Raw genomic sequence first — 13,139 nt, forward strand, 5'->3', positions numbered from 1 at the left:
TATCTTCTTTCCTTCTTTCCCTTTCCTTCTCCATAGAAATACTTGAAGAACCTACTTTAAAAATCTGTCATTCCATGATGCACAATCAGTCCCCCAACAATAAGGCTTACCATAAGACTGTTACCTTCTTAAACACAAATTGTTAAGCAAAAAATATTAATTTTATTTTTTAAATAGTTTTAAAAACTAATTTAGATACACATACACACATTAAATGGAAAAGAAAACAATCATTTTCCCTAACTTTATTTTCATGAAGGAAATTAGAAAATAGAATTAAAAACTCTCTTCAGAGAAGTCTTGAATTAAATTTAAATATTCAGTTTTACTCTAGATATAATATTTTTATAATTATCTTAAAAACATTTTAAAAAGTAAAAATTAAATAGTTAGAAATAAAATAATATTAAATTAATCAGAAACAGCCCATCCATGTTTTTATGAGGCATCCCTTATTTGAAAATTTGTTTTTAAACAGATTTAAAAATATATGTAAACACTCATTTATATGTATATATATATTCTTGAATAACATTTATTACATATATTTCTCTTTCTTCAAATTACACATATGTTCCTTGCGGTGAAGCTTCATGTTTATTGAGCCTTCACCTGATGTGTTGATGTATTTTGTCTGTCTCTGTGTCTTTCCAACCTTTAAAAGGTATTACACGATGCTCTTTGTTAACCTCGTGATCTTCCTAGATCCAATATTGAGTGCAGTTTATCATGTTATACAATTAATATTTGATAAGGCATTGTAATTAACATGATGATTGTATATGTTGAAGGCAGGCCCAATAAACAGCCAGGATGTTGACTACAACAGAGTGATGATTTATGCTGAGTGACTACACATGTTAAGATGTCTTCCATAGTCCTCCCAACTTCTAGTGTGACTCTACACAAATTCCTTCCTTTGAGGAAATCTGCATTCACCCCCAAATTGCTTCCGATCATCCCCAGATTGCTCTGTTCTTCTGGGCCATCCCTCGACGCCAATGGCTACAGGGCAACATATATGCACCCACTACCCATGTTTTTAGCCTAAATGCATTATATTTGCTCTATGAGGAGGTGCATTCTTGTGGCACCACAGACAGCGCCTTCCTGGACTGCTCATCTGGATCGCCTTTAGACTGCTCCAGATCATTTCCTGACATATCTGGATCACCATCAGACTGTTCTGCCCAGATTGTCCACATATATTTGATATATGTAATGGAATCCCAAATTGAACACCCGAACACAAGATATGGATTAAATTTGGAACAAAGAACTATCAAGTCTCGTCCTATCATCTCCGAGCATTGAAGTCTTGGATTGCTTCACTTAGCATCACCAATAACCCCCACGAGAACATTGTAATTGATTTAAACTGAGGAACTGGTTCACACTCACAAACAATCTTGGATATAAACTTGTTGCGGTGTGGTGTTTGAGGTACTTGATAGCTAACATTTGTTCCCAGATACGTGTTTTCCAATCCAGATGAATAAATGAATTCCACGAAACTAAACAATCTATAATGACGGAGGAATAATTCTTTTTATTCCTTCTCCCCACCATGACAAGTTTCCAACTTTGCAAAGATCGTCTATGTCTGAAGGTGTAATTTGTCTCCTATACAAAATGCATGTAATATTTTGTGGATTTCAATCCAACTACATCCAGGTATCTTTTCAATGCCTCTATCTTTCATTAAACTTCTTACCATTTGAACTTCAACCCAGTGACCCATTTCTGCATAGATGTTAGATAAAAGAATATAAGTTGCTGTATTTTTAGGATCCAGCTCAACAAGAAGAGTTGCAGTAAATACTCCCAACCTTATATTCTTGTGTGCTTTACAGGCACCAAGCAAACACAACCATACAACAACCACAGGTTTAATTGGCACTTTGATGATGAAATTTAGATTTTCCTCGATGTAGCCAGCACGACCAAGAAGGTCAACCATTAACACATAATGATCAATTGTAGGTGTAATCCAATGGGAGTCACTTATGAGATTGAAGTATTTACAGCCTTCCTCCACTAAACCAGCATGACTGCATGCCAATAATAGACAACTGAAGCTTACATGATCAGGGTGTGTTCTAGAGAGCTTCATCAATTCAAAAAGACTAAGAGCATCCTCGCAAAAGCCATTTTGTGCATATCCTGAAATCATTGCAGTCCACGAGATCACATTCCTTTGAGGCATTTTATCAAATAGTTCACGTGCCTTATGGATGCTGGCACATTTTGCATACATGTCTACTAGGGCATTTGCAACCGCAACATCTGACAATATGTCCATTTCCATTATGCTTTGATGGATATCCATGCCCTGTTCTAAAGCTCCCATTTTGGCACACGCTGGGAGGACACTAACAAAGGTTGTGGAATCAGGCTTTACACCTGCTGAGCGCATTTGCTTCAATGTTTCCAGAGCCTTTTCACCAAACCCATTTTGTGTATATCCTGAAATCATTGTATTCCACGATACTACATTCTTTTGAGGCATTTTGTCAAAAAGTGCAAGCGCCTTATGCGTGTTTCCACATTTTGCATACATATCAATCAGAGCATTTGCAACTATAACATCTGACAGAAGTCCTCTTTCCATTATACTTTGATGGATTTCCATACCTTGTTCTACGTCTCCCATTTTGGCACAAGCAGGGAGGAGGCTTGCAAAAGTTGCGGAGTTTGGTTTAATGTCTGCCAAATGCATTTGCTTAAAGGCTTCCAATGCTTTTTCAACAAGCCCATTTTGTGTGTATCCTGCAATCATTGCAGTCCATGTAATCACATTTTTTTGAGGCATTTTGTCAAACAGATAGCATGCCTTCTGTATGCTACCACATTTTCCATACATATCTACCAGGGCATTTGCAACTACAACATCTGACAAAATGCTCCTGTCCACTACGCTTCGATGGATGCACATACCCTGTTCTAAGTTTCCCTGTCTTGCACAGGCTGGGAGGATGCTAGCGAAGGTTGTGGAGTTTGGCTTTACACCCGTCAACTGCATTTGCTTAAAAGTTTCTAATGCCTTTAGAACAACTCCATTTTGTACATATCCTGCAATCAGTGAAGTCCATGAGATGACATCTTTTTGAGCCATTTTGTCGAACAGTTAACCTGACTTGTGTACGCTTCCACATTTTGCATACATATCTACCAAGGCATTTATAACTAAAACATCTGACAAAAAACCCATTTTTATTATGCTTTGGTGGATACCCATGCCCTGTTCTAACGCTTCCATCTTGGTATAAACCGTGAGGACACTGCCAAAGGTTGTAGCGATGGGTTTTACACCTGCTGATTGCATTTTCTTGTACGTTTCCAAGGCCTCTTCAACAAACCCATTTTGTGCATATCCTGCAATCATTGCATTCCATGAAATAACATCTCTACGAGGCATTTTTTCGAAAAGCCTTACAGCTCCGTCAAGATCACCGTTTTGCGTACATCCTGCAATCATTGCATTCCATGAAACCACATTTTTTTGAGGCATTTTCTCAAACAGCTCACGGGCTTTCTCTATGCTTCCACATTTTCCAAACATATCTACCAGGGCATTTGCAACTACATCATCTGTCGAAAACCCACTATCAATTATTCTTTGATGTATGACCATACCCTGTTCCAACGAGTTCATTTTGGCACACGCAGGGAGTACGCTGGCAAACGTGAACTGATCAGGTTGGACACCAGTTGGTTGCATTTTGTGAAACACTGCCAATGTCTCGTGAGGATACCCATGTCTTCTGTAAGCTGCAATTATGATATTCCATGAGAAGATATCGTGTTCAATCATTTGGTCAAACACATTGCGTGCAGCAGCCAAGCTTCCGCAGTTATCATACATCCGTATAAGCGTGTTCTGTAAAAAATTGCGTGTGGCAAACTCAAACTCCCTCTCATTGATGTGGGAGTGGATTCGCGTACCCTCTGAAAGTAATTTCTCGGAGATGCAGACTCGCAGTAGCTGAAGATATGTAGAGGCGTTTACTGTTGGATTGTGGGTTGTAAGCAGACTGTGAAGCGCCTCTTTCAACCAACCCTCTTTACTCAATGCTGCAAGATTGAGACTGTGACTTGTGGCGAATTGTCTTGGCATTGTCGGATTATAAATAAAGCATCAAAAATTCGCATCTTTGCTCAATCTGTATCAACCTTCAACCATTGTTTTAAATGATAATGGATCAATGCTAGTTGGAACATAAAGCATGAAAAGGATCAATGATCGATCTCTTACAACACCACTCGAAGAACTCCACCATTAAGATTTCAATACAAAATTTGCCATAAGATCTGCAGTAGAGACCAGAATCATTAATCATGGAATGAAAAGAGTTCAAAATCTCGAGAATTAGCATGCAACAGTTGACATTGTAAATACCTCCAACGCTTGGTAACCGCATTCCTGATGACATACACTTTTTGGTATATGTTAATTTTCTTATTCTATGATCTTTTCACTACCATTGTCTAAATCTAGACGATGATGCGTCAAGCGAAACTGATGAAGTTTGCATTGTAACCCTGGTGGAAATTGTCAAGCATTGGAATCTGATCCAAGAAAGGATTGTTTTTTTTTTAGGGCAAGGCTATCTTCCTTACAAATTGTATAGGGAAGAGGATCTAGTAATTGAACGCGTTCCAATAGTTGTGAATAGAGTTGTTCACTTGATACCTACACTTGTTGACTTAATGTTCAATTTTTTTGACAACATTGTACCAATACTTGTGACTTTAAAGTTGTTAGTACAATGCTAACTACCTAAAATTGAATAAAATGTACCTTTAGTTATAAAAATTAACCAATGATGTGATGCCACATCAGCTGTTCAACTATGGGTACCCTTTATGCACGACCATTGGTCTTATTTTTTTTTTGGGCTATTTTGGACAACTTGGCAAAAAGCATGCTGATGTGGCATCATAACAGGTGATGTGGACTTGAAACCTTAGTTATAAGTAGGTGACTCACCAAATAAGCTACTGTAAAAAATTGGGAGCGATTTGAAATTTTTACGTGGAATTTTGATAAGCGCGAAGTTAGGGTGTTCAAGTATTGGGTCCTCTCCCCTAGTTGATCAATTTTCAAAAAATTGAAACCATTTAAAATTTTAGTATTTGATCTTCACCATCTGCATAATTTGTAGTTGAAAACAATAAAAAATTTGAAAAAAAATCACTGTGAATCTAAAAAATAAATTTGACTTTGTTTTGTTTTAGTGCATTTTGTTTGGAGTATCAAAAGGAGGTGCAAGGGACATGTCCATAGGTATTTTATAGCAAACAAAAGTTTATAAACAAAATCAAAATTTTAACAAATAAATAAATTGAAATTTAGTTATTTATAAAGTGTGAGAATTAGAATACAAATGGACATATAAGTAAATATGTATGATTATTAAAAACAATTTAAATGTTAAAGATGGTTGTTACAAATAAACTTTATTTAAGAAAATTAATTATTTATAAAGGTTGATAATTGGAATATTAATGAGGGTATAAGTAAATTTAGTTATATTATATAAACAATTTAAACATGTATTTTTACCACACTCTAAAGTAGGGTTAAAGGGAGCTTTAATGTGAGGGGTTTAAAAATATAAATTCTTAAACTATAAATAGTATGTACTAATTGTCACACAAGTATTCAGGCAAGGCATGATAACTAGATGCTAATACTTTACCTTCTTCCACAACCTCTTAGTCTGCCCCAAGGAAAATAACATCTTCACCATCGTATCCCACATCTGCAATTGCCATTTTATTATATTAACTTTTAAAATCCGTTCTATCCTTGCCATGTGGATTTTCGGCAGAATTGAATTGAGCCTGGGTACCCATGTATAAATTTGCTCCAAATTTTTAGAGAACCAATTTCAAATCAATGAATGTTTCTCCACTACTTAAGACATTCTCAAAATTTGCTCAAACAATAAGAAAAGAGACCGACATAAAATTGTGTCAGGATTCTGAATTAACTTTCTCCTATTGATAGACCTGGGCTAGAAATAAAGCCTCAGATTGACCCCTGATACAAGGCCCAAAAAGGGTGACTCGAGAAGGGATACACTATGTCCCTAATTGAGTAGGGATGCACTACGTCCCTACTAATTAGGTGTAAGATTCCCCAAGATTGTCTTGAGGTCACAGAACAAGTCTTCAATTGCAGAAATCATGTTTAGATTATGAGAAAATCTCATTTTTGTGTGGAAAAGGAGTTAAAAGTGATTAGAATAAGAGAAAGGGAGGATCCAAGTAAATAGACCATTCCTCACATTTTGTGTCATAGAATAGGAATGCCAAGGACGACCTATTAAGTCCTACTTAGATCCTATTTAAGAGATGTATAAGGGAAATACACAAATGCATCCTAAATGTAGACTTAACTTTGAGTTGCATTAAATATGTGTTGCACAGTCATAAATTGAAATGCTTCCAATTTAAAAGAGTAAAATAGATAACAAATAATTCTTTTTATTACCTTGTGGGATCATCCCTACCAATAATAAAACATGATTGACCTTAGGGAGAACCTTGGAGATGTTAGGATTAACCTCAGACAGAAATAATAGTTACATGCAAATATAACCAATATCAAAAAATAATAGATCGCATAGAAGAGAACACAAGACACTAAGATTTAACGTGGTTCACCCAATCCTTGGGCTATGTCCACCAACAACAAGTCCAATATTATTATTATCCAGTGATTACAATTTGCAATCCCTTATAGCTCAATACCATTGCAAAAAGCTACAATATCACCATTACATTATGGAATCCCTAACCCTAAGCCTTTTATACAAGCTTTTTACCACTTACAAAATTAGGGCTAGAATGAGTCGTCCAATAGGAAAATAGCAACTAATGCCTTTTACAATATAAGGTTATTTTTGGCTTCGGGGGTGCCACCCCCATAAACCCCCACGGGGGTGTTGCCCCTCGACACTATCTTGTACTATGATAGGAAGTGCCCTAGGACCCCACAGGGGTGCTGTCCCTTGACTCTGTCTTGGGGGCACCACCACTAAACCCCCATAGAAATAATATGGGGAGAAAATTGTGCCAAATAAACCTCCGAGTATGATTAGGCTCCAAATCACAACAATCTTCCACTTAGAGACCAATTAGACTACACAACAATAACCTCCCACTTGGAGACTGATCATAGCACTACTGATCCTGTAGCTCCCACTGGAATATCAAACCATTTGGACTCTATTGTTCTTTTATTCTGTTCACTCAGAAAGACCAACTGAAGCTAAAGAGGAATTCAACTTCTCCCTTGTTACTGCCTTGATAAGCATATTTGCTAGATTATCATCTGTATGTATCTTCTCCAACTTTAAGTGTTCATCATCCAAAACTAACTGAATGAAATGGTACCGCAACCGTATGTGTTTTGTCTTTTAATGCAGAGCTAAATTCTTTGCAAGATGAATGTCACTCTGGCTATTTGTGAACAAATAATTATCCCTCTGAGGGTGTCCCAACTCTTCCATGAAGAACTAAAGCCATATCATCTCCTTGGCTGCCTCTGTAGCAACAACATAATCTACCTCTTTAGTGGATAAAGCATTAACCTTTTGCAATCTAGAAACTTAGCTCACTGCTGATCCACCAATAGTAAATACATAACCTATAGTACTTCGCTTGGTATCAATGTCCCCTACCAAATCTGACTCAACATAGCCCTGTAAATCAGTAGTAGAGCCCCCAAAATGTAGACACTTACTAGATGTTCCTCTCAAATATTTGAGAATCCATTTAACTGCATTCCAATGCTCAAGCCCTGGATGACTCATATACTTGCTAATGACTCCCACTACATGTGCAATATCTGGCCTCATATATACCATAACATACATCAAGCTTCCTACAGCTAAAGCATAAGGTACCTTGGACATCTTATCCTCCTCTTCTTGTGTCTTTGGACACATTTCCTTAGTCAACTTTAAATGACTAGGTAAAGGTGTGCTAACAACTTTAGCATTCTCCATAGAGAAATGTTGCAACACCTTCGCAATATAATCAACCTGAGATAATGTTAGTGTCCTATTCTCCTTATCTCTGCAAATCTTTATACCAAGGATTTGTTTTGTGGCCTCCAAATCCTTCATAGCAAATGAATGTGCTAACTGTTCCTTTAACCCTTTAATGTGATCCATGTTAGACCCAACTACAAGCATATCATCAACATATAAACATTAAATAATGTAGTTGTTATCATCCAACCTCTTAAAGTAAACACAATGATCTGAATGACACTGTCTGTATCCATGCTCATGCATGAAACTGTCAAATTTTAGATACGATTGCTGAGGTGCTTGCTTCAAGCCATATAAACTTTTCTTCAATCTGTACACTAAGTTCTCCTTACCTTTGACCTCAAATCCTTATGGTTGTGCCATATATATTTTTTCATCCAAATCACCATGAAGAAAGACTGTTTTAACATCAAGCTGCTCCAAATGCAAATCTTCAGTAGCCACAATACTTAAAACAATGCGAATAGAAGTCATTTTAACAACAAGAGAAAATATCTCATCAAAATCAATGTCTTTTTTATGTGCAAATCCTTTTACCACTATCCTAGCTTTAAATCGTTTCTTACCTCCATCCTCTTCTTTCAACCTGCAAACCCATTTATTCTGTAAAGCCCTTTTCCCTGCAGGCAACTTGCATAAATCCCATGTCTTATTTTTCAACAAAGAGTCCATTTCTTCTTTCATTGTAGACTCCCACTGAATCTTTGTATCCTCTTGCACAATTTCATCATAACATTCAGGCTCACCAACATCAATAAGTAAAATAGAATACAAACAACGAAAAAATCTTTCTGGAGGTCTACTTAGCCTTGTTGACCATCTAACATTCACTGGGTGTGTGGCATTTGTTGTTGCGGTTGTTGTAGATCATGAGGAGTTGTTGGACGATCATCTTTTGGAGTATCGTCCAACAGTACATAATCATTTTAGGCCAGCTTTATGCTTGATTATTAGTAGTATTGTTTTGAGATTATCAGATATTGTTTTACATTCAGTTGATTATATGATGAGATTACTTGGTACTCTATATTTAATGTATGCATGATGATTATTCAGTAATTTTAGTTATTGATCGCGATTAGTTAGATGGATTATTATGTGTCTTATTATGGATACTTACCCCATACTGCATGTGTATGGTGTGCATGTATCTTTTCTTTATGTATGGCATTTCTGATGTGGTTAAGGAAGGGAGTCATAGTCACCTGCTAGTTAGGATCTACACGATGCACCACTTCCTGCCATTGTCTGTTTAGCTTAGAATATTGTGTTTGTAAATGCGTGAATTTTATGCAGATTGTAGGTACCGAGTATCGACTTCTCTAAATTGTCAGGATGAGCGTACCTTATCACATTATCTCAATGGTAAGAGAGGGGAGATAAATTCTTAAGTCCAAATCCTAACCTTTAAAGCCATTTGTCTTAGAAAATTAGGAAAAGTATCCGAGTTGTTTACCTTTCGAATGTATTGAATGACATTAATTCGTGATTATAACCCTTTTAATTTTATCTTGTATGTGTTTTTCTATGATGGGTTTTCATATTTTGTTTTATGAGTCTTTGGTATTTTTTATTAATTAAGTCAAATTAAATTATTAAATTAATGATTTAATTTAATGGAAAATTATTATGGTATTTTTAATATTTAATTATATTTAATTAATCGAGAAATTAATTGAATAAAAAGAATTAAAAATTTAAAGATAAAAGTTATAAGTTTAATTTAGAATGTGATAATATTTATTTAATTTTATAGTAATATATTTAGAGTTCATTTTTAAATAAATGCTAAATATTATTATTTAAGTTAATAAATATTTTATTAATTAACGTTTCAAAAATTAATTAAAGTAAAAAAAATTAATTTATTAAAAATTTCAAAATTGCATAATGTGTGCATGAGACTAAAATTTAATAAATTAATTGAAAATGAGAAGTCAAGTGAAAATTAAATAAAATTATTTTATAATTCAATAAACGTGCATGGAAAAGATAAAGAAAAGATTAGGAAAAGATTAAGAAAAGTTAATAAGAGTTAAAGTCTGGTGAGCAAGGAGTCCTCTCGAGTGAACGCACAATTAGTGTCTTGATTTTAGGAGAGAACTCCTTATCACCAATTGAGGGTTCATTTTTGAGGGATTGCAAATTTCGAGAAGAGGAAAGATTTTCAAAGGAGAGAAGGTTTTGAGAGGAGAAATTTCTCTTGCAATCTTCTTGGGCGTAGCGATTAGCATTAGAGTCCAAGATGCTTGTGATTATTCGCTCAATTTATTTTACTTTTTCCTTTCCTGTCTTCTTCGTGATTGTGGATTGTAAATTCGAATTTCTCTGTGATGAACTCGTGAATATTTCAATATTGTAAATTATTGAACGCATGTCAATATCTTTTGTATATGTGGAGGTTTAAAATATAGTAAAACAAATCTTGTTTTGTAGATTAGAGTCTCAATTTTATTCGGGAAGGGTTTCAAATGATATGGAAAATTTATATTGAAAAGTCGATTGGTTCGTTGAATTTTCCCTATCAGAGTTTGATCATAACTCTGTTAAAAAAAAATATTTTAAACTATTTATAGAGGGGGGGTTTCATTATTTTGTTTGGTAACCAAAAAAATAAAATAAATAAATAAATAAATAAATAAATAAATAAATATATATATATATATATATATATATATAATTTTTATAAAATAAAACAATATTAAGTGGGGAGGCGGGGCCATGACACCCCCACCCCCAGACTTAATTGCTCGGAGGCCTCGATAGCCTTTATAGGTTGCATGACAGGCTGCTACTGTGGCACTAGGTATGCCTGCTATCTACGACAGCAAGGCTGCTGTGTTCACAGGCTGGCAATTTAAAAATTGCAAGGTATGTTATTTTTTATTTTTTTGTTTTATATATTATGTTAAAAAAAATCACTTATTAATAGTTTTAGTTTTTAATTAATGATTTTTATTAAAAATTTTTGTTATTAAATATTAGTAAATTTAAATATTAAATATTAATTTTAGATTTTATTAATAAAATTTATTTAATAATAATGATCCAATATAATAAAATAATTAATGAATTTTAATATAATATAATTTTAATTAGTTATAAATAAATTTTTATTTAATTTAATTAATTTTAGTTTGAATAAGATAATAGTTAATAATGACATATTAATTAATATCATTTAAAGTTATTTCTTATATATATATATATATATATATATATATAATATATAATTTTGATTAGTGATAAAATGGTAGTGGTTTTATTAAGGGTCAAATATTATTAAAATATTTTATCATTGATGATATTTAATTAGGAATGTTAAAGATAAGAGTAATTGTGCTTTTTATTCTAAATATAAGAAATGGGTTAAACTATAGGGATTATGACGTAATCTTTTAAACTCGAAAACTTACATTGAACGAAAACTAAAAACCTTACATTTAACTCAATAGTATGTTTTCTAAATCAAACCAAACTATGAAACCTACATTATGTTATCTGTATGTTGTCTATGTTTTGGGGTTTGGGTTGACTAGACTGTTGACCAGTCTTAGGATGTTACTAGAGGCTTGGGAGTTTTACGTTTGTGATGTTATGATGACTTGGTTTCGATCTTTTATAGTCAACCATGGCAATGTATCTGGTATGCTCTATGATGTGTGTTGATCTATTGATTGTTATTGCTTTCCAGTGTTCTTATGTGAAGCTGAGGTGAATGTTATGACCTACTTGACTTCACCATTTTGGAGTCTTCATTCAATTATATTTGGATTGCTTTCCGGTCACTTTTATAGTACTAAGGTGTTTGGTATAATTTGTTAATGGTGATGTCATTTTATGACATATTTGACTTAACCATTTTGAGTCTTCGATTAGTACTTTTGGGATGCTTTCCAGTTGCTCGTAGAGAACTGATGTGTTATTGTGAATTATCTATTGATGCTTTCCAGTCACTTGTATATCGCTGAGGTGAATTTATATGATTATTTGATTTGTGCTTTTATGAGCCTAGGGTAGGTTATCTATATGTAATGTTGGGAAGTGGATTGGAATGGAGGCTTGGGCCCTAAGTGGTTCCTAGGGTAACCCATTGTAAGTTATTTAATAAGTGAAAACACTACACTAAATGAGAATAAAATGAACCTAATAAGAGTCTTTGTATGTTCTCACCTATGCCTTGAGTGCTAGTAAAGACTAGGATGGGAGTAAAGAGAACACTTGGTTGCGACCTTGCATTTGTACTATGCCTTGTCAGTACAAGAGGATACTAGTGGCCACATAGAGATCACTAGAAGGCCGAGGTCCTGAGACATTCTCTAGGTAACTCTAGCATGATTCGTGCGATGACACTTTCCTGCTTACATAGTAGATTCTCTACGTGTCTTTGTGTGCCTCTGAGTATAGATGTCGATTTATCTTGGAACCTTTGAGTTAGATTACTTTTAGGATTTCCTCGACTTAGAGAGTACTTTTGATGTTTGGATTGATATCCTATTTGGGACTTGAGACTATCTTCTTAGCATGGTGGGAGTGGGCCTTTTTTGGGTTACCGCATGGTTGGGTGGTACTACTTTGTACTCTTACCATTGAGATCCGTCCATTGATACCATGGCTAGAGTTTCCTTGTTTGCATTTCCTTTCATTCTATTTTTGTATCATTATGATGGATGGTTATATCTTATGATGAATGTTTATATCTTTTATAATGATGGTTTCTTTTATTGTATTTTACTTTGTATCATGGATTCAAGAAGGATAATGTAATTCTATTTTATTAAATGTATATTATTTTAGCCTTTCATACCCTGTAACATGTACAGTGGATGATTGAGCATTCCAAATTTTATTGTCAAGTGGCATTCGAAACAAATGTATATTATTTAAATGGACATTGGGCTTTTAATTATTCTTTCATATGGATGTGGTATTTGTTAGACTTAGTATTAATTAAATTTAAATGTGATTCAACGTCATGGGATCCCTAAGGAATGTAACTTGTTATCTATGCTTATAGATGATTGTATGTTATTGCTTCCGCTACTTTATGTTTGATGTGTATGTTATTCTTTC

General features: G+C 34.3%; 1 pseudogene; it reads right to left on the bottom strand.

The window, feature by feature from the left end:
- Positions 1-489: 489 nt before the first annotated feature.
- The window catches only part of LOC149556050 (pentatricopeptide repeat-containing protein At3g09040, mitochondrial-like), a 48,092-nt pseudogene continuing 35,442 nt past the window's right edge, over positions 490-13,139 (bottom strand).

Source organism: Cupressus sempervirens, chromosome 5 (genome assembly GCF_028749045.1).
Source record: "Cupressus sempervirens isolate cs-2001-9-10 chromosome 5, ASM2874904v1, whole genome shotgun sequence".
NCBI classification, from domain to species: domain Eukaryota; kingdom Viridiplantae; phylum Streptophyta; class Pinopsida; order Cupressales; family Cupressaceae; genus Cupressus; species Cupressus sempervirens.